The sequence below is a fragment of the Anomaloglossus baeobatrachus genome, chromosome 6 (genome assembly GCF_048569485.1).
Source record: "Anomaloglossus baeobatrachus isolate aAnoBae1 chromosome 6, aAnoBae1.hap1, whole genome shotgun sequence".
Lineage (NCBI taxonomy): Eukaryota > Metazoa > Chordata > Amphibia > Anura > Aromobatidae > Anomaloglossus > Anomaloglossus baeobatrachus.
Genome location: NC_134358.1, coordinates 361,376,443 through 361,403,963, shown reverse-complemented (window position 1 = coordinate 361,403,963; position 27,521 = coordinate 361,376,443).

Below are 27,521 nucleotides of genomic sequence, written 5' to 3'. Positions count from 1 at the left end.
GGACTGTGTCGCCTGAGGCGGTTCAAGAAATAGAGGATTGGGATACAGAACGGCAGCAGCAGTACCGTAAGGTCCAGGAATGCGTAGAGAGGAGCCTGTCTCAAGCCAGAACAAGACAAGAGCAGCAGTACAATCAAACGGCCCCAGCAACTCCCTTAGCACCTGGAGAACAAGTCCTCAAGAAGAAGCGGAGGACGCATAAATTGGATGATCAGTGGGAGAACGAGCCCTACACCATTATCCCCTCCAACTTTGACAACAGTAAGGTGTGCCTCATAAGCAAGGACGAAGGCAAGACTTGTCAAGCAATATCCAGAGACCGCCTGAAGACGTGCCCTGAGCGGTGCAAAGTTCAAAGGGAAGTGGAGGAAGTTCGAGAAGAAGGGGAAGAGATGATACAAACGATCCTCGGCAAATTCCCCAAGACTTGGACCCGCATAAATGGTGCCGTAGTGGTACCGGTCCTGACGTTCCCACAGTTGGTCGAGCCAGAAACAGAACAGGTTCCGGATCCACCCAAAGAACCGTCCGCCCCGACACGCGGTGACACGCCAGCAGTGGAACAGGAGGATCAACCCCCTGTCAGTGGTGAACCTGTCATACCCTTGGCGACTCCTAGACCACATAGGCAATCATCATGCATACCTATCGGGGTTAGGCCTACCGGTAGTGCTGAGATAGGAGACACACTAAGTAGTCAGGAACAAACACCAGAGCTACGCAGGTCTCAACGCAGCACTCGGGGACAACCCCCTCTAAGGTATAGGGAATCAACTATATAAAGAAAGAGTATTTATTAGAATGTAAATAGTTATGTGAAAAGTCTGTAATGTCGTGTACAAAATGTTTTTTTTTTGTGATCGCGAAATTGGACAATTGGGCCACTGGACTATGGGTGGCCAACACCTAAATTGTTTATAGTTAGCACCAGTGTGCTCAACACCCCTGAAGAAAAACCCGTCCGGCGTGCATAGAGTGGGGTCATCAATGCTCTGACGCACGCCCAGAGCCTACGTTGGGGGTTTGATCGCGGCGGGTCCCCCATGGAGCAGTGTAATGGACACCCGGCAGGGAGCCACACTGGACTCTTATAGTACTGTCTGAAGTTGTAACGTTAAAAATAATGTGCCTCCCATATTGGGATGAAATGTATGACATGTTATGTTTTGTTTCCACAGTCCGGGAGTACTGAATTTAACTAAGGGGGAGTGTGGCGCCCTAGGACCTGGTCGCCACAGCAGCATTGCCCTCCCAAAGGGTTAATGCTGAGCCTGGAGGTAATTGGGAGATCCATTGGCCAGCAGGTTTAACACCCAACACAGTTCTCCCTCCGGCCAGCAGGGGGAGCTCTGAACCTGGAATTCCAGGGAGCCTTCCTCTACCTGACCAGAGGGAGGAAGTGCAGCCAGTCTGAAGGGAGTAGTGAAAGTGAACAGACGCAGAGTGAGCTGTCCTGTGAATCTGGGGCCTAGAGCTGGAGCAGCTTGGCCCAGAGAAGCAGGAATAGCTGAGAGGCAGCAGAGAGACTCAGACATCGGAGTCTGTGGTTGCCAGGGTATAAAATCCGTCCCTGGTAGCCGAGTCCGAAGGGCAGGAGAGCTGCAAGCCCCTGGCCCAGAAAGATCCAAGGTACAGCTGCAGCATCAGGGCCCGGTGTGGACTCCAGCGGAGAAGCACCAGAGAGAGGGTCTGCGCAGCCACCTACAGAAAGAAGGGACGTGCCATCGGTCCCAGCAGCAAAGAGGGCCATTGCTGGATTCAGAGAAGCAGGGTCCTATCATCACAAAGCAAAGTACAGGAGTAGGCCTCATACTCAGCTGGCCAGAAAGATCATCCCAAGTACTTCCAGGCCGACCGGATCCCCATCACCACCTGTAACGGTCTCCCAGGACTGGACTGTTCCCAGAGTAAAAGAGGAAAAGGTAAAGAGACTGTTGTTTGTGCCTGGTTCTTTCCTCGCCTGTCGGCCCTGCACCGTGTTAGCCACACAACACCATAGACTTTCACGGGCACCAACGGTATCCCGGGGCATCGCTCCACCTGTGGGGAGCAGTACCATCATAGCTGTCATAACATCACCCCGGAGTTCTCCCATAACAGCGGCGGCTTAATAGCCGCATACCACAGGTGGCGTCACGAACATTAACTCTAACTCATCAGCCACATATTCAACTGACACCCACCAGGGCCACGGAGCCGGGCCCAGCCACCACTGACTACCACCGGACTAGTCCGGCCCGGCACCGGGTGTCCCATAGCCCTGGGGTGGGCGAGTCATTTAGGATGCCACTAAGTTCACTCAGTGTTTGCTAGTATAATGGCTTAGTAACAATGAGTATGAGTGTGCAATGCAGGCAGGCGTGCTGCAAATATCTTTGCACTGGTGGCACAATACAGAAGTCCAACAGCCACGTTTAGGATGCCACTAAGTTCACTCAGTGTTGGTAGTATAATGGCTAAGTAACAATGAGTTTGAGTGTGCAATGCAGGCAGACGTGCTGCAAATATCTTTACACTAGTGGGACAATACAGAAGTCCAACAGCCACTTTTAGGATGCCACTAAGTTCACAAAGTGTTTGCTAGTATAATGGCTTAGTAACAATGAGTTTGAGTGTGCAAAGGGCAGGAGGGTACAGTGGCAGGGTTGTGGGTCTCTGGGTAGAGGAATGGAAGCCTGCCTTTCTATCCCTCCTAATGGGGAAATGCAGCAAGGAAATCCCTGATCTTAGCTACACAGACGCTGTCATCTTGTGTAGCTGTTACACTCTATGGCTCTGACCCTGCCGGTATTAGCCCTTAAAAGGACTGATAGAAAGTGCTATCCCTATTCTGTACAGCGCTGTGTATAGAGTGTACACAGCAGTTTCGGAGATAGGCGCTGCGCCAGCAGTGACTGACACCAAGGATGCAGAAGGCAAATAATGGCGTGCTGGAGGAAAATGTCTGTTTTTATAATGCAGGGACATGTGACATGGACATCCTATCACACATGCCGTTACTTCTCTGGCTAAAAGTCCACCTAGCTGTGTGTGTGTCTGGGATTGACTGACATGCTGGCCCGCCCCACTACACGCGCGCGCTTAGGGAAGGAAGACAAGGAAAAAAAAAAATGGCGATCGCCATTATCCATACAGCAGTGATCTGAATGCGCTGTTCCCGCACACAATACACTGAAATTTCATAATAGTGTGAGTCACAGAGTGACTTACACTATTACAGTGGAAAGCCAGCTAGTAATTAGCTGGTCTTTTTGCTGCTAGAACCGTTCTCGAACGTATCTAGAACTATCGAGGTTTATCAAAAAGTTCAAGTTCTAGTTCTATCTAGAACAGCCCCCAAAATCACTCGAGCCGCGAACTGGAGAACCTCGAACCACAAACCGCGCTCAACTCTATTCAGGAGGGCTCTGGTGGGCTAATTCCTCCAGTGCTTGTGTCTCTTGGAGCGCAGGTAATATCGACCGCCTTTTTTTGCGGTATTTCCTTCCACCCCTGCGTTTTTTGATACATTTCTCGTATGGGAATGCTGATGTCTGGGAGTAGAAGTTTCCCTACTTGATTCGTATGAACTGGCACTATCCTCTGTAGAATCGAGATCCGTGGAGGAGAAGTACACTGTCTTCTCATTAGATGAATATAAATTCTGCTTTTTCAGAATGTACTTTGTTCTACGGGATGCGTGCCAAGTATATATTTCATTAAGCTCATAGTCCTTGACATCACGTCTATACTTATTCTGTTTAAATTTCTTAATGTTGCTCTCTAATTTAGTCATGGTATCCTTTAATTTGTTATTAAGCTTCTCAAAGTCGGAGGGGTCATAGGTCTTTTTTAAATACTCGTGTATATTTTTGATCTCCTGGTCCAGCTTTAAAATACGGGTATTTTCCTCCTTCGCTATAAGATCCATTAGTTTGAGAGAGCAGGAACTCAGAATGCCATTCCAGTCCTCCAAGAATTTCTGGTTAAATTTGAAAGTGGGCAATTTCTTTAGCCTCAAACCCTTCGGGATCATATTCATTTCTATATATTTGCCCAGAGTTTTGGCATCCCACCAGGTCTTTAAACGTTGGGCATAAACTTTCTCCAAGTCCCAAAAGGTATATATGCTGTCCTCTTGTGCAAGGCTCATAGTAGCAGCATGCGCCCCATCATGGTCGGTAAAAATAGAATCAAAACGTAAGCGGCGCTCCTCATTATCCAGGAGGGCGGCTGTGTCCATAATGCAAGAGTAAATATATCGTTATTCTGGCCAAAAAATGAAAATAAAGGAGTACACGGTTCCCAGACATAAATAGTATAGACAAAAAATCCTTATATATAGGTAGAACGGAGGAAGACAGGGAGCAAGGAATTGGACTGCAGTAGATTAACAACAAAGGGGAGAAAATCCAGCTCACCTGCCATCAAAGTCCATGCTTTCCTCCAGAGTGCACGAGTCCTGCTGGTCAGTCCATACCGGTATGTGTGGCAAAGGGTGAATAGAAAAAAGTGGGCTCAGCACTGATATAAAAATATATATAAAAACTTTTTACTGGAATCCGGTTAAAACATAGTCTGGGAACACGTTGTACACAATGAAGAGCAGGAAAAACTTTACGCGTTTCGGACAGGCTAATAATTTAAAACCAAAAAGTGTCCTTAGTCATAAGCTACCTGCAGAGCGGCCAGAAAGAGAATATATCGATTCTGCAGGAGAGGGGTGTTCCCTATCCAGCTGTAACGGAATGCAATCAAGGTTCAAATCCAAAAGCAGGGTTAATAATTCTAATACAGGTCCCTAAAAAAACGCATGGAAAAACATGGGAAAAAAAAATGCACTTTAAATGAAATAAAGACATCATGAAATCTGTATCGCAATGTTAATCAGGTAAGGGGAATGGGGGGGGGGGAGAGAGGAAGGGGGAGGGGTGAAGTGAGAGGGGGACAAGGGAGGTGAGGGGATGGGAATGGGGGTGGGGTGGGGGAGGGTTTCAATCGTGGCTGTTTAATAATATAAATGCATGGAAATATGCATACAAATACAAATATACCCATATAAATTCCAGGCAACCATTCCATGTGTTTAATATACACGTATTATTATAGTGCCTATGTTGTTGCCTATCAGCCAAACCGACTAATCGCAAAAGTGCCTATATAATATAAATATTTGTGGCTTGGCAGCGAAACATATGTGTCACAAAAAAAAAATAAAATAAAAATATGTTGCACTTAAAACGGTGCCTGCTGGTAGGGACTTGTTTCACTAAATTATGTATCGCAGATCAGAGCGAAAGTTTAAACCCCCTGGGTGTCTAGAGTCCAATCTGAGTATCCATTTTGCCTCCACTTGCAAGAGGGTGGCAAACCGATCCCCCCCTCTAATTTATTTGGGGACATGTTCGCCAGGGAAGGAGTCTTGCGAGGATAATTTGCATATTCCCAGTGCCTTCTGGGATAAGTGAAGAGTCACCGCGAGCTCAAGGAGAAACGGGTTTTGGCCGTTACAGCCGGAAGGAAGACTTCTGAAAATCGCGCGCCTGGCGGCGCGCAAATTTTAACCTGTCTTCTTCATTGTGAGCGTGAGTGAGCAAAGTGTGAACAAAATTAAGTGTGAGTAGAATTGTTTGTATTTAGTTGTTTAATTACTTAACATTTGTTTAGTGCTATCCCCATTAGAAAATGTGCTCCACTATTGCTAATGCGATCCAGTGTACATCTTGTCTCATGTATGCAGTCCTTGAAAAGCCGTTCGAGGGTGCATACTGTTGTTCGAGATGTGCGCAAGTTGCACATTTGGAAGCCCAGATACTGGATCTAAATGAGCAGCTGGCAACTCTGAGATGCATTAGCAATATGGAAAGGAGTCTGCTGCTCACTGAGCAGCAGCTTGGTGGGTCAGATGTGGGGGAGGATCGTAGTAGGGAGCGGCAGGACGGTGAGGTAGGTAGCTGGGTGACAGTTAGAAAGGGGGGTAAAGGGAAAAGTGCTAGGAAGGCTAGTTCTGAACTGACAAACCCCAATAGGTTTGCAAACTTGGCAGATGAGGGGGATGTCATTACAGGGGTAGCATTGCTGCAGCAAGGCATGACCTCTGAACGCCAGAGGAGTGTCTGCTCCAGTAAGGGGGGGAATAGGAGTGCAGGGCAGGCAAGACAGGTACTGGTAGTGGGGGACTCAATTATTAGGGGGACAGATAGGGCAATCTGTCACAAAGACAGGGATCGCCGAACAGTGTGTTGTCTTCCTTGCGCTCGAGTTCGGCACATTGCTGATCGGGTTGACAGATTACTGGGAGGGGCTGGGGAGGACCCAGCGGTCATTGTACACATTGGCACAAATGACAAAGTTAGAGGTAGGTGGAAGGTCCTTAAAGATGATTTCAGGGAATTAGGTTGTAAGCTTAAAGCATGGACATCAAAGGTGGTATTTTCGGAAATACTACCTGTGCCACGAGCCACACCAGAGAGGCAAAGGGAGATCAGGGAGGTTAACAGGTGGCTCAGGAATTGGTGTAGGAAAGAGGGTTTGGGGTTCCTGGAGAATTGGGCCGACTTTTCAGTTGGCTACAGATTCTATGCTAGGGATGGGCTGCATCTTAATGGGGAGGGTGCAGCTCTGCTGGGGCAGAAAATGGCTAGAAGGTTGGAGGAGTGTTTAAACTAGGAATGGGGGCGAGGGTATTCACTTTATAGAAGGGGAATGTAGTGCAGATAGTGACCAGGGCACAAGTAATGAAATTGGGGGTGGTACGGGGGGAAGGGTTAGGACAGTTAATACAGTAAGCAGGAATACAGGTACAGAGTCATACGTAACGTGCATGTACACTAATGCCCGAAGCCTCACAAATAAGGTGGAGGAATTAGAATTAATATTGTTGGAAGAAAATGATGATATAGTGGGGATATCAGAGACATGGCTGGATGAGAGCTATGACTGGGCTGTTAATTTACAGGATTATAGCTTATTCAGGAATGACCGTACAAATAAGCGAGGGGGAGGTGTGTGTCTATATGTAAAATCATCCTTAAAACCCATCCTGCGTGACAACATATGTGAGGGTACTGAGAATGTAGAGTCCCTATGGGTGGAGATAAGGGGGGGAGAATGAATAATAAAATACTGATAGGGGTGTGTTATAAGACGCCGAATATTATGGAAGAGGTAGAGAATCTCCTCATAAAGCAAATTGATAAAGCAGCGAGTCTCGGAGAGGTAATTATTATGAGGAACTTTAACTATCCTGATATAAATTGGGGAACAGAAACTTGCAGTTCCAGCAAAGGAAATAGATTTTTGATAACAATGAAAGATAATTACCTTTCACAAATGGTACAGGACCCCACAAGAGGGGGAGCACTACTAGACCTTGTACTAACCAATAGGCCAGACCGCATATCAAATATACAAGTTGGGGGTTACTTGGGGAATAGTGATCACAAAATAATAAGTTTTCATGTATTCTTTAGTAAGATGTCTAGTAGAGGGGCTGCAAGGACACTAAACTTCAGGAGAGCAAATTTTAAACGGTTGAGAGATGATCTAAGTGCAATAAACTGGGATGATGTACTAAGTAATGAAAGTACACAAAGCAAATGGGAGACTTTTATGAGCATCCTGAATAGGGCTTGTGCAGAAAATATACCCTATGGGAACAAACATGCTAGAAATAGGAGGAAACCCCTATGGCTAAATAGAGCTGTAAGGGAAGCAATAAAAGAAAAACAGAAAGCCTTAAAAGAATTAAAGAGGGTAGGTAGTGATGAGGCATTATATAATTATAGAAAATTAAATAAAATATGTAAAAAGCAAATTAAGTTAGCTAAGTTTGAGACAGAGAGACTCATTGCGAGAGAAAGTAAAAATAATCCTAAAATATTCTTTAACTACATAAACAGTAAAAAACTGAAAAGCGATAGTGTTGGCCCCCTTAAAAATAGTCTTGGTGAAATGGTGGAAGGGGATGAGGGTAAAGCCAACCTGCTGAATGACTTTTTTTCTACGGTTTTTATACAAGAAAATGCCATGGCAGATGACATGACCAGTGATACCATAAATTCACCCTTGAATATTACCTGCTTAACCCAGCAGGAAGTACGCCGCCGCCTCGAAATCACTAAGGTTGACAAATCTCCGGGCCCGGATGGCATACACCCCAGAGTACTACAGGAATTGAGTTCTGTGATAGATAGACCATTATTTTTAATCTTCTCAGATTCCTTAATAACAGGGTCGGTACCGCAGGACTGGCGCATAGCAAATGTGGTGCCAATATTCAAAAAGGGGACAAAAACTGAGCCGGGAAATTATAGGCCGGTAAGTTTAACCTCTACGGTTGGTAAAATCCTTGAGGGTTTCTTGAGAGATGCTATACTGGAATATCTCAAGAAAAATAACCTTATGACAGAGTATCAACATGGGTTTATGAGGGATCGATCCTGTCAAACTAATTTGATCAGCTTCTATGAAGAGGTAAGTTCAAGCCTGGACCAGGGAAATGCAGTGGATGTTGTGTATATGGACTTTTCAAAAGCTTTTGATACGGTGCCACACAAAAGGTTGGTACATAAAATGAGAATAATGGGGATAGGGGAAAATATGTGTAACTGGGTTAAAAACTGGCTCAGTGATAGGAAACAAAGGGTGGTTATTAATGGTACGTACTCGGACTGGGTCTCAGTTCATAGTGGGGTACCACAGGGGTCAGTATTGGGCCCGCTTCTTTTCAACATATTTATAAATGACCTTGTTGGGGGCATGCGGAGTAGAATTTCAATATTTGCAGATGATACTAAACTCTGCAGGGTAATCAATACAGAGGAGGATAATTTTATATTACAGGGAGATTTATGTAAATTGGAGGATTGGGCTGAGAAGTGGCAATTGAAGTTTAATGTAGATAAATGTAAGGTCATGCACTTGGGTAGAGGAAATAACATTTATGATTATGTACTTAATTGTAGAACACTGGGTAAAACAGACACAGAAAAAGACTTGGGTGTATGGGTGGATGGTAAACTTCACTTTAGTGGACAGTGTCAGGCAACTGCTGCCAGGGCTAATAAAATAATGGGATGTATTAAAAGAGGTATAAGTGTTCATGAAAAAAATATAGTTCTACCTCTGTACAAGTCACTAGTGCGACCGCACTTAGAATACTGTGTACAATTCTGGTCACCGATATATAAGAAGGACATAGCTGAACTGGAGAGGGTGCAGAGAAGAGCGACCAAGATTATTAGAGGAATGGGTGGGCTGCAATACCAAGACAGGTTATTAAACTTGGGGTTATTTAGTCTGGAAAAACGAAGGCTTAGGGGGGATGTAATCATAATGTATAAATATATGAGGGGACAGTACAGAGACCTTTCCAAAGATCTTTTTACACCTAGGCCTTCCGACTGGAACACGGGGGCATCCGCTACGTCTTGAGAAAAGAAGGTTTAATCATAATCACAGACGAGGATTCTTTACTGTGCGAGCAGTGAGACTATGGAATTCTCTGCCGCATGATGTTGTAATGAGTGATTCACTACTAACATTTAAGCAGAGCCTGGAAGCCTTTCTTGAAAAATTTAATATTACCAGTTATATTATATATATATATTAGATTTTATGACAGGGTATTGATCCAGGGAACTAGTCTGATTGCCGGATGTGGAGTCAGGAAGGAAATTTTTTCCCTATTGGAACTTGTTTGCCACATTGGGGTTTTTTTGCCTTCCTCTGGATCAACATGTTAGGCTACAGGTTGAACTAGATGGACTTAGAGTCTCCCTTCAACCTTAGAAACTATGATACTATGAACTATGATGTTCAATACCTGTCACTATCAAGCTTGACAAATCACCTCCATGTATATCTAAAAAGTGTCGCGTGAGCCCTGAAAGGGGGCGTTTCCTTCCAGACTCACTGGACAACAGGGATGAAGTTGAAGATGTGTGACGCCCTAGCAGCAGTCGGACTGCTCGGCAGACACTTTGATGAAAAACAAAAAGGTTTTTTACGGGGGAGAATATTTGTGACGCCACCTGCGGTGTGCGGTAATAAGGAATACCGCCGCTGCTGTATGGGAGTGCCGGGGCTGATGGTGTTGGGGCAGCCTGGTGGTAATTCCCTCCGCAGGTAGGGGCCCCGGGACTCAGGGTAGGGAATAGGTAGGAACAGCCTATATTGATATAGGGCCGGCAGGGCGCTGGGGAGCCAGGGTACTCACTCAGGTGTGATGACGCATTCAGTGGACACAGACTCTGAGGTAAACAAAGTCTCTTGGTACTGCTGCACTCGGTGACTGCACGTGCGGTGGTCCCTTTCAGTGATTCTGTGGTGGACTGGAGCCTTCCTCCATACACTGTATACTGTGTGTGTCCCTGGCCCCGTTGGCTTGAAACCTTCGGGTCCCGTCCCTCTTTTTAATTGGGACCTGCTCTTAGCAGCTGGCACGTGGGATTTTCTGTGACTGCTCTGTGTGGGAAGTCCTATCCCTCCGCTGTGCTGACGCCGCTAATCTCTGAGCCGTCAAGTACAGGCCACTGTCTGCGACCCAGCCAGGCTCTCCTCAGGGAGCTCTTAATCCCCAGGTCCTCTCTCTTTTTCAGTTACTACCAACTGTCTAACTGACTCCTCCCACCAGCCTGTCTGACTCATAGGTGGGCGGTTCCTTTCCCAGCTGGAACCACGCCCCTGGTGTGCCTGACAAGTGTAGTGTTTGGGTGACTAGGATTTGTGCTGTTAGTACAGAATCACTGTTGCGGACCCCGGAACCAAGGAGGGTGGGCCCTGCACCAAGGATAGAGAATAGTGCAGTTCCCTGTGACACCCTGGACTAGTCCAGGGGCGTCACATTCCCCCTTGGTTAAACGTAGCTCGTCCCCGAGCTACAGTGCACCCAGAGTGTTTATTTTTATCTGCAAAAAGTGAACATTTTAATAAGAAAAACATATCTATCCATCCCACGCAGGGGAGGCACTTGAACCCAACGTTTCGCTTTCCCAATCCTTCATCCCACCCCCAAAGTTCCAAAAGGAGGCAAGCCACCGCTCCTGTTGGTGGCCAGACCTGGGCCATATGTCTCCCAGGTCTCTCCTCCACCTGTGTCTTCTCCTGTAGGTGGGGATGCAGTCCGTGGCTAAGAATGGGAAATAACCATTTACAATAGCACCAGTTCGTGCTGGCTACCACCAGTCCTGTAGCCAAAGGTCCATTTTCAATAAAACTTATCATTGGTCGTCAATCAGGTCATGAATCCAGGTAATTAAAATAAATCAACATTCTTCTTATCAACACTCTATATCAACATGTCTTACATGACTATCTTTAGCATGGAAAACAGTAGAATTAAAAGCATGGAAAATACTAAACATTTTTAAATTTACTCTATATTTAGACTATTTACATTAGGGTAGAGTAGCCGGGTTGCGCTACCATTCCTCATCTCTGAACCTATGTGGGGGCTGACCAAAGTTCACACGGGTGGACCTTCTCAGCTCCTGGCTTCCCTCTAACCCTTGTACTGTGGTGTTTGCTACTACCTGTTCCCCACTACTGGTGCTAGGTGTTGTAGGTGGTAATCTACGTGTTCGTGGTGCTGGTATGGGTACTTCTCTAGGTGCAATGATTTCAGGCCTCCTTGGTTCTGGTTCTTCCGCGGGTTGCGGGAATGTGAGTACAGGCACAATCACTGCTCCATTGTACATAGGCCAATCTTCCGGGAAGTCACCTAGGATGGTGTGGATCACTCTCTTCTTTTTCTCAGTCACTTGAGGTTGGGGCTGTTCTTCCTTCTGGATGTTCAGGGGTTCAGGGCACTTTTTCAAGTGGTCACGGGAAATTACAGCTGTGGTTCTTCCTTGGTCCTTGCTGACAAGACAGGTCTTCTGGTTGTTGAAATTGGAAGGCGGGACCACATATGGCTCTCGTTCCCACTGGTCGTCCAGTTTATGCATCTTTCTTTTTCTTTTTAAGACCACTTCTCCTGGTGAAAATGGAGGGGCTTGGGCTTGCTTGTTAAAGCTTCTTTCTTGCTTTTCCCTACTTTAGTCCAGATTCTCCTCGACATACTCTTGAATTTGCCTGTATTGAGCTCTACGCTTGGTATCCCAATCTGCATTTGGGGAATAAACTTCAGGCATCTCAACTTCCATCTCCAGATCCACTGGCAGTCTCCCAGGTCTAGCCCTCATGAGATAAGCGGGTGTGCATTTAGTGGAACTCACAGGAATACTATTGTACATGTCCACAAGATCTGGCAATTTTTCAGGCCACTCGTTCCGCTCCTCAAGGGGTAGAGTTTTCAGCAGGTTGATGACTACATAGTTCATCTTCTCACACATCCCATTTGTTTGTGCGTGGTAGGGGGCAGTGCGTATCTTCTTACACCCATACAATTTACAAAATTCCTGGAAGATTTCTGCTTCAAAAGCGGGACCTTGATCTGTTAGGACGTGATCTGGGTAACCGTGGGGTCTGCAGAAATGTGCCTGGAAAGCCTTCGCCGCAGTGCTGGCAGTTAGATCTTTGACAGGTACCACCACCAGGAATCTTGAATAGTGATCTACTATGGTGAGTGCATAGGTGTACCCATTCCTGCTTGGTGTGAGCTTGACGTGGTCTAAGGCAACGAGTTCTAGAGGCTGGGTAGTTACTATTGGTTGCAATGGCGCTCGCTGACTGGTGCTATCTTTTCTCCTTAATGTACATGGACCACAGTTCCTGCACCAAGCTTCTATGGTATCTCTCATCCCAGTCCAATAAAAGCGACTTCTCAGCAACATTTCCAACTTCTTCCAACCAAAGTGCCCAGCTCTATCATGATAGGCCTCCAACACCACTGGTGCATATGCTGTGGGTATTACTATCTGGCATATTCTCTCATGCGTTTTTGGATTAATGAGACTTCTGCACAACTTGCCTCCATGGAAACACAGACGACTTCTTTCTTTCCACAATTTCTTAGCTTCTTCTGGAGCATCTGGTTCAAGGTGTGAATCAGCCTCGGATATCAATGCCTTTATCAATCTGATTGCAGGGTCATTATCTTGGGCTTCTTGCCAACCATGGTGGGGCAATGGGTTGAAGGTCGCCTCTTGCTGATCACTATAATATCGGGGTTTCACTCTATCAGTAGGGCGATGGAAAGCAGGTATCTCAATCTCCTCCAGGTCATCTTCATGCCTCCCATCATCACACAACTGGGGCATCCTGGACAACGCATCAGCGTTAGCGTTCTTGCGACCAGCCCTGTACTTTATAGTGAAATCGTAATTTGCCAGTCGTGCTACCCACCGCTGCTCCAAAGCTCCAAGCTTCGCCGTGTCCAGGTGTGTCAACGGGTTATTGTCTGTATATACGGTGAATTTTGCAGAAGCCAGGTAATGCTTAAACTTCTCTGTCACTGCCCAAACAAGTGCTAAGAACTCCAGCTTGAAAGAACTATAGTTCTCAGGATTTCTTTCTGTTGGACGGAGTTTCCTGCTGGCGTATGCAATCACCTTTTCCTTGCCATCCTGTACCTGGGATAGAACAGCTCCCAGCCCCACGTTGCTGGCATCAGTGTACAGCACAAATGGGAGGTTATAGTCAGGATATGCCAGAATCTCATCTCCTGTCAAAGCTGACTTCATCCACTTGAAGGACTTCTCCTGCTCCTCACCCCATGTGAATGGAGAGCCAGAAGTCTTGCCGTGCTTTCTTTGTCCGACTAGGAGATCTTGTAAGGGGGATGCCATCTTGGTATAGCCTTTCACGAACCTCCGGTAGTACCCCATCAATCCCAGGAATTGGCGCACCTCTTTGATGTTCTGAGGCCTGGGCCAGTTCTGGATAGCTGTGATTTTCTCAGGGTCCGGAGCCACACCTTCGGCACTTACCACATGCCCCAGGTATTGGACTTTGGGCTTCAGCAGGTGACATTTGGAGGGTTTTAGTTTCATCCTGTACCTGGAAAGGGCTTCAAATACTTCTGCCAGATGTCCCAGATGCTCCTCATAGGTCTTGGAATATACAATTACGTCGTCCAGGTACAGCAGGACAGTCTCGAAGTTGCAATGGCCTAAACAGCTCTCCATGAGTCGTTGAAACGTACCAGGTGCATTGCACAGCCCGAATGGCATGCTGTTAAATTCACATAATCCCATCGGGGTGGCAAAGGCGGTCTTCTCGCGATCCTCCTCAGCAACGGACACTTGCCAATAACCACTAGTGAGGTCAAGGGTAGAGAAGTAATTTGCAGATCTTAATGCAGTCAAGGACTCTTCAATTCTGGGCAGTGGATAGGCATCCTTATGTGTGATGTTGTTAATTCTCCTATAGTCCACGCACATCCTCATAGTGCCGTCTTTCTTCTTCACTAGGACTAGCGGGGCTGCCCAGGGGCTGCAACTATCACGGATGACCCCAGCCTCCTTCATACTTCTCAGCATGTCTTTGGCACACTGGTAGTGAGCAGGTGGTATGGGCCTATACCTTTCCTTTATAGGTGGATGAATGCCTGTGGGTATATGATGCTGAACCCCTTTCACCCTCCCAAAGTCTAATGGGTGTTTACTAAACACTTGCTCATACTCCTGAACCACCCTGTAGACCCCTTGTTTTTGATGTAGTGGAGTGGAGTCAGTACCTACATGTAACTCTTGACACCACTGTTCTTGCTGAATCTGGGAACTGTCTGTGGCTGACTGATCTGGTGTGGCTGAGGACTTTACTGTCTGGATGAAATTCTCACTCACAGTGTACAATTTGGCTATGGTAGCATACCTGGGCAGTCTAACCTCTTCCTCCCCGCAATTCAACACTCGCACGGGCACTCTCCCCTTACGGACATCGACTACCCCTCTGGCTGTCAGTACTGTAGACCAGTGCTCTGAAGGTAGGGCCTCTACCACTGCCTGGTAATTCTGTCCACGGGAGCCTACAGCTGCCCTGCACCATATCATCATCTCACTCCGTGGGGGCACTACCACAGGAGCTGCATCCATTACCCGTACACCGCCAATTTCCCCACCAGACAAATTTACCTGTTGCCTCTGCTGGAGGTCTCGAATCTCTCTTTGCAGGACCCTCTGGCGTCCCGTTCCTGCAGTTTCAGAGAGCTGTTGGAGAAGAAACAATACTTCCCCCATACAATTCTCAATAACATTAGTCCCCAAAATCATCTTAGGGTTCCGGTCACTAGGGTCATTCTGCACTACTGTGAGTCCTTGGCGTGCTAACTCCACCCTGCCCACCTTGATGGTTACCTCCTTGAACCCGAGTTGTGTTACTGGTAAACCATTTACAGCATAAATGGTGAGGTCATTGTCCGGTGGGGCGAGTTCCTCAGTTGACCAGAATTTGGTATACAGTACTTGGGGTATAGTTGTTACCTGGGAGCCGGTATCAAGAAGTGCTGAAGTCGGAATCCCATCCAAGGTGATGGAAACGATGGTCCTTCCTCCAACATACCGCTCCCGCCAGTCTGCTGGGCCTTGTTGATTTAGTCCTGGGGAGTGGCCCTTGGCCCCAGGGGTGGCCCGTTTAAAGGACAATAACGGGCGTAGTGACCAGTCTTGTTGCACCTATAACAAACAAGGTTTTCATACCGGTCACGGTTCCTTCCTCTGTATGTCGAGGTCCTCCCTCTCATCCAAGGGACGTCATCTGGGCAGTTAGCAAGCTGGATCTTCTCCGCCGGCTTGGTCTTGGGCTTGAGCTGCATTGCCTCTAGGATCCTTGCAACATCACTGCTCAGCTGCTGCACCTGTAAAGACAAATCACTGGTATCGCCTGCAGGCGCTGCTGGGGTCTTTGGCTCTGGCAGTGCTCTAACAGGAGGTGGCAGATGTAGAGGAGAGACCTGGGAGACATATGGCCCAGGTCTGGCCACCAACAGGAGCGGTGGCTTGCCTCCTTTTGGAACTTTGGGGGTGGGATGAAGGATTGGGAAAGCGAAACGTTGGGTTCAAGTGCCTCCCCTGCGTGGGATGGATAGATATGTTTTTCTTATTAAAATGTTCACTTTTTGCAGATAAAAATAAACACTCTGGGTGCACTGTAGCTCGGGGACGAGCTACGTTTAACCAAGGGGGAATGTGACGCCCCTGGACTAGTCCAGGGTGTCACAGGGAACTGCACTATTCTCTATCCTTGGTGCAGGGCCCACCCTCCTTGGTTCCGGGGTCCGCAACAGTGATTCTGTACTAACAGCACAAATCCTAGTCACCCAAACACTACACTTGTCAGGCACACCAGGGGCGTGGTTCCAGCTGGGAAAGGAACCGCCCACCTATGAGTCAGACAGGCTGGTGGGAGGAGTCAGTTAGACAGTTGGTAGTAACTGAAAAAGAGAGAGGACCTGGGGATTAAGAGCTCCCTGAGGAGAGCCTGGCTGGGTCGCAGACAGTGGCCTGTACTTGACGGCTCAGAGATTAGCGGCGTCAGCACAGCGGAGGGATAGGACTTCCCACACAGAGCAGTCACAGAAAATCCCACGTGCCAGCTGCTAAGAGCAGGTCCCAATTAAAAAGAGGGACGGGACCCGAAGGTTTCAAGCCAACGGGGCCAGGGACACACACAGTATACAGTGTATGGAGGAAGGCTCCAGTCCACCACAGAATCACTGAAAGGGACCACCGCACGTGCAGTCACCGAGTGCAGCAGTACCAAGAGACTTTGTTTACCTCAGAGTCTGTGTCCACTGAATGCGTCATCATTATTTTGACAGTTACTGGTTTTCTGTTAAGTCATAATTTTTTCCAATTTAATGGCATTTTTTATTTGCAGATTTCAGGTTGGGGCAAGTTTTTCGTGTGCCCTGGCGAACTTGTACATGTCCTATTGGGAGGAGCATCATATCTATATAGATGATAACCCTTACATTAAACATATCCGGTGGTACGCCCGTTACACAGATGATCAAATCTTTATTTGCGAGAGGCTGGGCGATACTAATCCGTCCAATGTGACAGATGGCTTAAACGCATACCTGAATAACAACCAATTTAACTTGTCCTTTTCCATTTCTTATTTTGAAAAAACTGCACCCTTTTTGGATGTCTCCCTCACAGGCAATTCTAACACTGGCCAAATTGACACAACACTGTACCGCAAGGCAATAAGCGGCAATACAATCTTGCGCGCTGATAGTTGCCACATTTCCCACCCCACACGGAATTTACCCATTGGAGAATACTTGCGGGCTAAAAGGCTTTGCTCCTCAGCAGCCTCTTATTCATCTGAGGCTATGCGTATTACAGGGAGACTAAAAATGAGCGCGTATTCTGATTCCTCTCTGAAGAGAGCACGCAGCATTGCAGACAATAAATCACGATCAGAGTTACTAAGGGATAAGCCTAGATTGCAGAAACAGTCACAACGTGTCACATTTTCGACCCCTTTTAGCTCTGATTTTTCAGCCATAAAAAAAGTGGTTCTTAAATGTATCCCCTTACTTCAGCAGGATAAGGATGTAGATGAAATTCTCTCTCATGGAATCAATGTGGTAGCCAGACGTGCCAGAAATGTGGGCAATGCCGTCTATCCCAGCCTCTATGCTTTAGGTGGAAATAGGGTACAAACCTGGCTCAGTACCACTGGTTCATACCGGTGTGGCTCTAAAAAATGTGGACTCTGCAGATATATGAGCCACACTCAACATTTTGAGGATTCCAATGGCAAAGCCATCAAAATAACATCTTTCATAAATTGTGCGTCCACATTTGTTGTATATAAAACCACCTGCTGTTCCTGTGTTAAGAGCTACATAGGTTGTACCGCTAGATGCCTCAGGGTACGTCTGGCTGAGCACATAAGAGCTGCATCTTCAACTTCATCCCTGTTTTCCAGTGAGTCTGGAAGGAAACGCCCCCTTTCAGGGCTCACGCAACACTTTTTAGATATACATGGAGGCGATTTGTCAACCTTGATATTGACAGGTATCGAACATGTCCCCAAATCAATTAGAGGGGGGGATCGGTTTGCCACCCTCTTGTAAGTGGAGGTAAAATGGATACTCAGATTGGACTCTAGACACCCAGGGGGTTTAAACTTTCGTTCTGATCTGCGATACATAATTTATAATTTAGTGAAACAAGTCCCTACCAGCAGGCACCGTTTTAAGTGCAACATATTTTTATTTTTTTTATTTTTTTTGTGACACATATGTTTCGCTGCCAAGCCACAAATATTTATATTATATAGGCACTTTTGCGATTAGTCGGTTTGGCTGATAGGCAACAACATAGGCACTATAACCATACGTGTATATTAAACACATGGAATGGTTGCCTGGAATTTATATGGGCATATTTGTATTTGTATGCATATTTCCATGCATTTATATTATTAAACAGCCACAATTGAAACCCTCCCCCCCATTCTTTTCCCCTCCCTCCCATTCCCTTCCCCTCCCTCCCTTGTCCCCGTCTCCCTTCACCCCTCCCCCCCATTCCCCTTACCTGATTAACATTGCGATACAGATTTCATGATGTCTTTATTTCATTTAAAGTGCTTTTTTTTTCTCCATGTTTTTCCATGCGTTTTTTTAGGGACCTTTATTAGAATTGTTACCTTTATGTCTATTAACCCTGCTTTTGGATTTGAACCTTGATTGCATTCCGTTACAGCTGGATAGGGAACACCCCTCTCCTGTAGCATGGATATATTCTCTTTCTGGTCGCTCTGCAGGTAGCTTATGACTAAGGAAACTTTTTGTTTTTAAATTATTAGCCTGTCCGAAAGGCGTAAAGTTTTTCCTCTGCTCTTCATTGTGTACAACGTGTTCCCAGACTATGTTTTAACCGGATTCCAATAAAAAGTTTTTTTATATATTTTTATATCAATGCTGAGCCCACTTTTTTCTATTCACCCTCTCCACTTACGCCTTGGAAAACTTGTTGTGTCCAGCTAACAGCGTTGTCTCTGAATGTGTCTTCAGTGCTGCTGGGTGTGTGCTGACAGATAAGCGCACGCGTCTTTCCATTGACAATGTGGACAGACTAACGTTTATCAAAATGAACAAGTCATGGATCCACAAGGAATTTACTACCCCTGTGTCATCCTGGGGAGTGTAAGTGATTGTGTATTTTGAATGTGCTTGATGCAAATCTACCTGTGAAGTGTACAACTGGGGCACAAGTGCTGTGTTACGAACTGGCGCCGCCATAGCCGCAAGCAGCCTGCTGCGGTTCCTGTTGCGCCCAGGCGCCGGCTGCCGTTCTTGGCCGTGCCTCGGGTCGTCCAGTTGGCTGCTCCTTCCACCACGTGTAAGTGTGGAGAAGAAGCTAGTGCGCATGCGTGCGCCGATTTACCCCAGCCAGAGTCTAAGTCTGGTGTTTTGCCTACTGAGCATGCTCAGACTGATTGTGTCATTTCTGAGACCAAGTCCTCAGTTCAGGCTACTGAGCATGCTCCCACAATTAATCCTAACAGCCTCTTAGCACAGGTACTTGGACTTCGGGCTGTGTCTAAGTTCTGGGATGTGCCTACTGAGCATGCTCAAACTGATAGTCTGCTTTTTGAGTCTGTTGCTCAGGCTACTGAGCATGCTCAGGCACTTAGTGCATCAGAGGCTAGGTCCGGTAAGGACCTCACTGAGCATCTCCGTGAGGTGGCATGCCCTGATAAAGCAGAGGGTGTCAGGTGTCCTGATGACGTGGCAACTCCGGACTGGCTCGCAGAGGCCCGCCCCTATGATCTGGCACCTCACTATTGGTCGTCAGACGATGACTGGTGAAGTGTTTGGGGCGTGGCTGCCATGAGGTCATCAATGACGTGGCGGTTCCGGATAGGTCGCATGTGATGTCACTGATGACATGGCATTCTGCTATTGGACCTTGGTGGTTCCACCCTGGGTTTGGGGCGGACCCAGGTTATAAAAGGGGCTGGAGACAAGATGGAGGTGCGCAGTCTTCATTTAGAGTTCTTGGTGGCATAAGCCTTGTTGGAAGTGGTAGGTAGGGCTAGGCGAACGGTGCCTGTCACGCCAATATTCGTGGCTCAGCACATGAGGGTCAGGCGCCGTGCTTCCTTGCTACCGTTCCTGTTGTGCTAGAGCAGTCCAGTGGAGTTAACTGGGCTGCGGCTGCTACGTCACCTGTTCAGTTGTGCCTCCTATGCACACGGACAGAATACCTGTTGCGTCACCTGTCCGAGAGTGCCCTCTACGCACACGGACAGTGTACCTGCTGCGCCACCTGTCCGGTTGTGCTCTCTACGCGCACAGACAGCGCACCCCAGAACCCCTGTGAAGTTAACAGGGTGTTCCTGGATTGGGTGTGTGAACCCTATTATCCTCCTCGGCTTCCCAGTCAAATGCTACTGGTGTGACTACCTGGTCTGACGTGTCCTTTACACACGTGGCCAGTCGAGTGGTGGCCAGAAACGCTAATCGGAGGACCGCACGGCCTGACGTGTCTTACACACGTGGCCGACAGGGCGCTGTCGCAGCTGTCTTCTCGGTCAACACTAACTGGTTACCATCCGGCCTGACGTGTTGTTACACACGTGGTCGGAGTAGCGTCCGCTCCACCGAAACGCTAACTGGGTTGTCATCCGGTCTGACGTGTCCCTACACACGTGACCGGTTCCTTGAGCTATCTCAGAGCCATCCAGCTCTATAGTCTCCGCCTAACCCACAGGGTGCCAGCAGCTCCATTACCATCTGGAGCACGGTGGGCCCCGACTGGCAATTGGGATATATACCCCTGGTCCTAATCTGCCGGTCCCCCCGTAACATGCTGCCATTGAAGGGGTGGGTGTTAGTGTGGCCCAATTTTTGGAAAAATGGAGACTCCGCTTGGAGTAACCCTTGCTTGCTGTGTTTTTAAAAAGGAGCCAAGATAAACAAGTCATGGTTCAGCAAAGACTTTGCTACCTACCCCAGTGCCATCCTGGGATAGGTTAAGGATGGCGTATTTTTGAATGTGCTTGATGCAAATCTACCTATGAAGTGTACAACTGGGGCACAAGTGCTGCCACTGAACAGGTGGGTGTCTGTGTGGCAGCACTTGGAAAAAGGGAGACTCCGCTTGGAGTCACCTTGCGGTGTTTTACATGATTTTAGAAGGGCATGCCTTGCCTATATCTGTGTCTCGTCCTCTTTTTCCTTGTTACGCTGTTTTGTTTTCGCATGAGAATTTGTTCTTGTCACGTTCCCATGTGTTTGTGTTGTAAGTTGTTTGTCACCTTTTGGACACCTTTGAGGGTGTTTTCTAGGTGTTTTTATGTGTTTAGGATTGCCTCCCATTGTTTCCTATGCGGTTCGAGCGGTTCGCCGAACCGAACACGAACCAGACCTCGGTTCGGCGAACCGAGCTCGAGCCGAACCGCGACCGGTTCGCTCATCTGTAGTAGAGATGAGCGAACCGGTCCCGGTTCGGCTCGAGGCGGTTCGCCGAACGGGGGGTCTGGCTCGAGTTCGGCTCGTCGAACGTTCGACGAACCAAACTCGAGCCCATAGGAAACAATGGCAGGCAATCACAAACACAGTAAAACACCTAGAAAACACCCTGAAAGGTGTCCAAAAGGTGACAAACAACTCACAACATAACACAAACACATGGGAAAGTGACAAGGACATATACTCATGTGAAAACAAAACAGCTTGACAAGGAAAAAGAGGGAGACACACAGATATATGAGTATATGCAAAGAAACATCGATTCCATTATTGTGCAACTTGAGCCCTGCTCATTTTAGGCTTCCAATCTGGATAAATTGCCTGAGCTCGCCACGTACGCCTTGAGGATCTTGTCGTGTCCTGCAGCCAGCGTTCTCTCGGAACCTGTCTTCAGTGCTGCTGGGGGTCTGCTGGCAGATAAGCACACGTGTCTGTCCACTGACAATGTGGACCTGGCTCTCAGAGGACTTTTCTTCCCCTGGGTCAGCCAGGGGAGGCGAAAGGCACGCGTATTTTTGAGAGTGCTTCATGCAAAGCATCTTTTTCTTTGTCAAAAGGGGGGCTCAACCGATGCCAGTCAAGTGGGGTGTGTGTGGCCCAGTTAGTGGCAACGAGGGAGACTGTGGTTGGAGTCCCCTCGCTGTGTCTCTAAAAGAACCAAGATGAACAAGTCATGGCTCTCAGAGGACTTTTCTTCCCCTGGGTCAGCCAGGGGACGGGAAAGGCACGCGTATTTTTGAGAGTGCTTCATGCAAAGCATCTTTTTCTTTTTCAAAAGGGGGCTCAACCGATGCCAGTCAAGTGGGGTGTGTGTGGCCCAGTTAGTGGCAACGAGGGAGACTGTGGTTGGAGTCCCCTCGCTGTGTCTCTAAAAGAACCAAGATGAACAAGTCATGGCTCTCAGAGGACTTTTCTTCCCCTGGGTCAGCCAGGGGACGGGAAAGGCACGCGTATTTTTGAGAGTGCTTCATGCAAAGCATCTTTTTCTTTGTCAAAAGGGGGGGTCAACCGATGCCAGTCAAGTGGGGTGTGTGTGGCCCAGTTAGTGGCAACGAGGGAGACTGTGGTTGGAGTCCCCTCGCTGTGTCTCTAAAAGAACCAAGATGAACAAGTCATGGCTCTCAGAGGACTTTTCTTCCCCTGGGTCAGCCAGGGGACGGGAAAGGCACGCGTATTTTTGAGAGTGCTTCATGCAAAGCATCTTTTTCTTTTTCAAAAGGGGGCTCAACCGATGCCAGTCAAGTGGGGTGTGTGTGGCCCAGTTAGTGGCAACGAGGGAGACTGTGGTTGGAGTCCCCTCGCTGTGTCTCTAAAAGAACCAAGATGAACAAGTCATGGCTCTCAGAGGACTTTTCTTCCCCTGGGTCAGCCAGGGGACGGGAAAGGCACGCGTATTTTTGAGAGTGCTTCATGCAAAGCATCTTTTTCTTTTTCAAAAGGGGGCTCAACCGATGCCAGTCAAGTGGGGTGTGTGTGGCCCAGTTAGTGGCAACGAGGGAGACTGTGGTTGGAGTCCCCTCGCTGTGTCTCTAAAAGAACCAAGATGAACAAGTCATGGCTCTCAGAGGACTTTTCTTCCCCTGGGTCAGCCAGGGGACGGGAAAGGCACGCGTATTTTTGAGAGTGCTTCATGCAAAGCATCTTTTTCTTTGTCAAAAGGGGGGGTCAACCGATGCCAGTCAAGTGGGGTGTGTGTGGCCCAGTTAGTGGCAACGAGGGAGACTGTGGTTGGAGTCCCCTCGCTGTGTCTCTAAAAGAACCAAGATGAACAAGTCATGGCTCTCAGAGGACTTTTCTTCCCCTGGGTCAGCCAGGGGACGGGAAAGGCACGCGTATTTTTGAGAGTGCTTCATGCAAAGCATCTTTTTCTTTTTCAAAAGGGGGCTCAACCGATGCCAGTCAAGTGGGGTGTGTGTGGCCCAGTTAGTGGCAACGAGGGAGACTGTGGTTGGAGTCCCCTCGCTGTGTCTCTAAAAGAACCAAGATGAACAAGTCATGGCTCTCAGAGGACTTTTCTTCCCCTGGGTCAGCCAGGGGACGGGAAAGGCACGCGTATTTTTGAGAGTGCTTCATGCAAAGCATCTTTTTCTTTGTCAAAAGGGGGGGTCAACCGATGCCAGTCAAGTGGGGTGTGTGTGGCCCAGTTAGTGGCAACGAGGGAGACTGTGGTTGGAGTCCCCTCGCTGTGTCTCTAAAAGAACCAAGATGAACAAGTCATGGCTCTCAGAGGACTTTTCTTCCCCTGGGTCAGCCAGGGGACGGGAAAGGCACGCGTATTTTTGAGAGTGCTTCATGCAAAGCATCTTTTTCTTTTTCAAAAGGGGGCTCAACCGATGCCAGTCAAGTGGGGTGTGTTTGGCCCAGTTAGTGGCAACGAGGGAGACTGTGGTTGGAGTCCCCTCGCTGTGTCTCTAAAAGAACCAAGATGAACAAGTCATGGCTCTCAGAGGACTTTTCTTCCCCTGGGTCAGCCAGGGGACGGGAAAGGCACGCGTATTTTTGAGAGTGCTTCATGCAAAGCATCTTTTTCTTTTTCAAAAGGGGGCTCAACCGATGCCAGTCAAGTGGGGTGTGTGTGGCCCAGTTAGTGGCAACGAGGGAGACTGTGGTTGGAGTCCCCTCGCTGTGTTTTACATGCTTTTAGAAGGGCATGAAATGGCTTGGAGGTTGACTTTCATCATATGCAAACTGTTGGCTACCAAAATGCTGCCTTTCCAACAACTGTGGTTATAGGCAATGAGGAACATACTGATGAAGATGAGACGCAGATACCCGATTGGGATGACAACTTAAATATTCGGTCAGGGCAAGAAGAAACTCGGTCTGAGGGGTAGGGGAGTGCAAACACAACAATTGATGATTAAGTTCTAGATCACACCTACTGTCAACCCACAGTCAGACACTCGAGGAGGTCAACAGAGGCGGTGGAGGAGGATGCAACCGACGTCGAAGTAACCTGGCGCCTTCCTGGACACAGTCGGAGCACTGGTAGCACGTCTACAACTGCATCCTCAGCCACCACTCTGCCTCTGAGCATTATTCGGGGTGGATCAACAGGTCGCATGGCCTCTAAGCCTTGCCTAGCCAGGTCCTTTTTTGACATAGAAAAAGATCGCCCAAATTATGTGATCTGTAAAATTTGTCATGGTTCTCTTAGTAGAGGTCAAAACCTCAGCAGTTTGACAACTTCTTCCATATGTCCCGGTGGGAAGCTCACCGTGCTGCAATGCAGCCTAGCGGAGCGAACCATCCACCGCCTGCCCCTTCCGGTGCATCCGCGCGCTCGTCATCTTCTAGGACTGTGGGGACAGCTGTCACACCTGTTTTTCCACCCACAACTTCCACCACTGTAACCGCAACAGGCAGTTTGCTTGGTAGGTCGTCAGTTGGTTTGGAAGGGGAAACAAGTGAGTGTGTACAGCTCTCTCAGACATCGATAGCACCAACTTTGGATGAAGGCAACATCATGTCTCCGCCTGCACTTTCCTCACAAAGCTGCATTTTTCCAGGGACACCCGACTCAACACCGTCTACACACAGCAGCCAGATCTCTGTCCCTCAGATGTGGTCAAATAAAAGGCCACTTCCTGCGACCCATGACAAAGCGAAGAGGTTGACTCTATCCCTCTGTAAGCTGTTGACTACAGAAATGCTGCCTTTCCGCCTAGTGGACACACAGGATTTTAGAGACCTTATGTCTGTCGCTGTGCCCCAGTACCAGATGCCTAGTCGCCACTACTTCTCTAAGAAAGGTGTGCCCGCGCTACACCAGCATGTCGCACACAACATCACCGCTTCCTTGAGAAACTCTGTGTGTGAACGGGTGCATTTCACCACCGATACTTGGACCAGTAAGCATGGACAGGGACGTTACATGTCGCTGACTGGCCACTGGGTAACTATGGTGATAGATGGTGAAGGGTCTGCTGCACAAGTCTTGCCGTCCCCACGACTTGTGTGTCAATCCTCTGTCTGTCCAAGTTCCGCCACTGCTTCTGCATCCTCCACCTCATCTGGGTCCTCCACCTCCGCCCCAAGCCTGCCTGGTCAGGCCACCAGCGTTCTCACTGCGCAGAAGGAATCACGCACCCCTCATTACTATGCTGGTAGCAGAGCGCAACGGCATCAGGCGGTCTTTAGCTTGACATGTCTTTGAAATAGGAGTCACACAGCGACTGAGTTGTGGGCAGCTCTGGAGACTGATTTTGATAAATGGTTGTCTCCACTCAACCTGCAGCCTGGTAAGGCCGTGTGCGACAATGCTGCAAACCTGGGTGCGGCCCTTCGCCTGGGCAAGGTGACACACGTGCCTTGTATGGCTCACGTGTTTAACCTTGTTGTCCAGCAATTTTTAACACACTATCCCGGCCTAGATGGCCTTCTGACCAGGGCACGGAAACTGTCTGCAGTGCTCACTTCCGCCGTTCAACCGCCGCACCTGAGCGACTTGCATCGCTCCAGAAGTCTTTCGGCCTGCCGGTTCATCGCCTGAAATGCGATGTGGCGACACGCTGGAATTCAACTCTCCACATGTTACAGCGACTGTGGCAGCACCGGCGAGCCCTGGTGCAATACGTCATGATGTATAGCCTGGGCCAACGAGATGCAGAAGTGGGGCAGATCACCCTGATGGAGTGATCTCAGATCAAGGACCTATGCACCCTTCTGCACAGTTTCGACATGGCGACGAATATGTTTAGCGCTGACAATGCCATTATCAGCATGACGATTACAGTCATTTACATGCTGGAGCACACGCTAAACACTATTCGTAGTCAGGGGGTGGGACAACAGGAAGGGGAGGAACTACAGGAGGATTCATATGCGCAAGACACAACAACATCACCAAGGTCCAGACGTTCATCATCACCAACGCGGCAGGCATGGGACCATGGGGGACAGGGATCAACAAGGGCGCATGGTAGCAGGTGAGATGTTGAGGAAGGTGCAGGAGGACATGAAGATATGGAGGACGAACTGTCCATGGACATGGAAGACTCAGCAGATGAGGGGGACCTTGGTCAAATTTCAGTTGAAAGAGGTTGGGGGGAGATGACAGAGGAAGAAAGAACGGTTAGCACCTCTATGCCACAAACACAGCGTGGACTTGGTGCGCATGGCTGCGCAAGACACATGAGTGCCTTCTTGTTGCACTACCTCCAACATGACCCTCGTATTGTCAAAATTAGAAGTGATGATGACTACTGGCTTGCCACACTATTAGATCCCCGGGACAAGTCCAAATTTTGTGACATAATTCCACCCATAGAAAGGGACGCACGTATGCAGGAGTATCAGCAGAAGCTGTTACTCGATCTTAGCTCGGCTTTTCCACCAAACAACCGTGCAGGTGAAGGGAGTGATTCTCCCAGTTGTAACTTGACAAACATGGGACGGCCTCGTCATCTTCAACAGTCTACCCGTACCAGTAGGACCGTATCTGGTGCTGGTAACAGCAATTTTATGGAATCTTTTCATAATTTTTTTAGACCCTCCTTTGCAAGGCCACCAGAGACAACAAGTCTGACACATAGTCAACGGATGGAGAGGATGATACAGGAGTATCTCCAAATGAACATCGATGCAATGACTTTGCAAATGGAGCCTTGCTCCTTTTGTGCTTCAAATCTAGAAAAATGTCAAGAGCTCTCCAGTTACGCCTCGAAGATTTTGTCGTGTCCAGCTGCCAGCGTTGTCTCTGAACGTGTCTTCAGTGCTGCTGGGTGTGTGCTGACAGATAAGCGCACGCGTCTGTCCAGTGACAATGTGGACAGACTGACGTTCATCAAAATGAACAAGTCATGGATCCAGAAGGAATTTACTACCCCTGTGTCATCCTGGGGAGAGTAAATGCTTGTGGATTTGGAATGTGCTTGATGCAAATCAAAACATCCTGTTTGCAACTAGGGCACAAGTGCTGCCACTGATAAGGTGTCTGTGTGGGGCCCAATTTTTGGAAAAAAAGGGAGACTCCGCTTGGAGTAACCCTTGCTTGCTGTGTTTTTTAAAAATGATACAAGATGAACAGATCTGAAGGCAAGATGAAGCCAACATCATGTCTCCGCCTGCACTTTTCTCACAAACCTGCATTTTTCCAGGGACACCCTACTCAACACCGTCTACAGACAGCAGCCAGATCTCTGTCCCTCAGATGTGGTCAAATAAA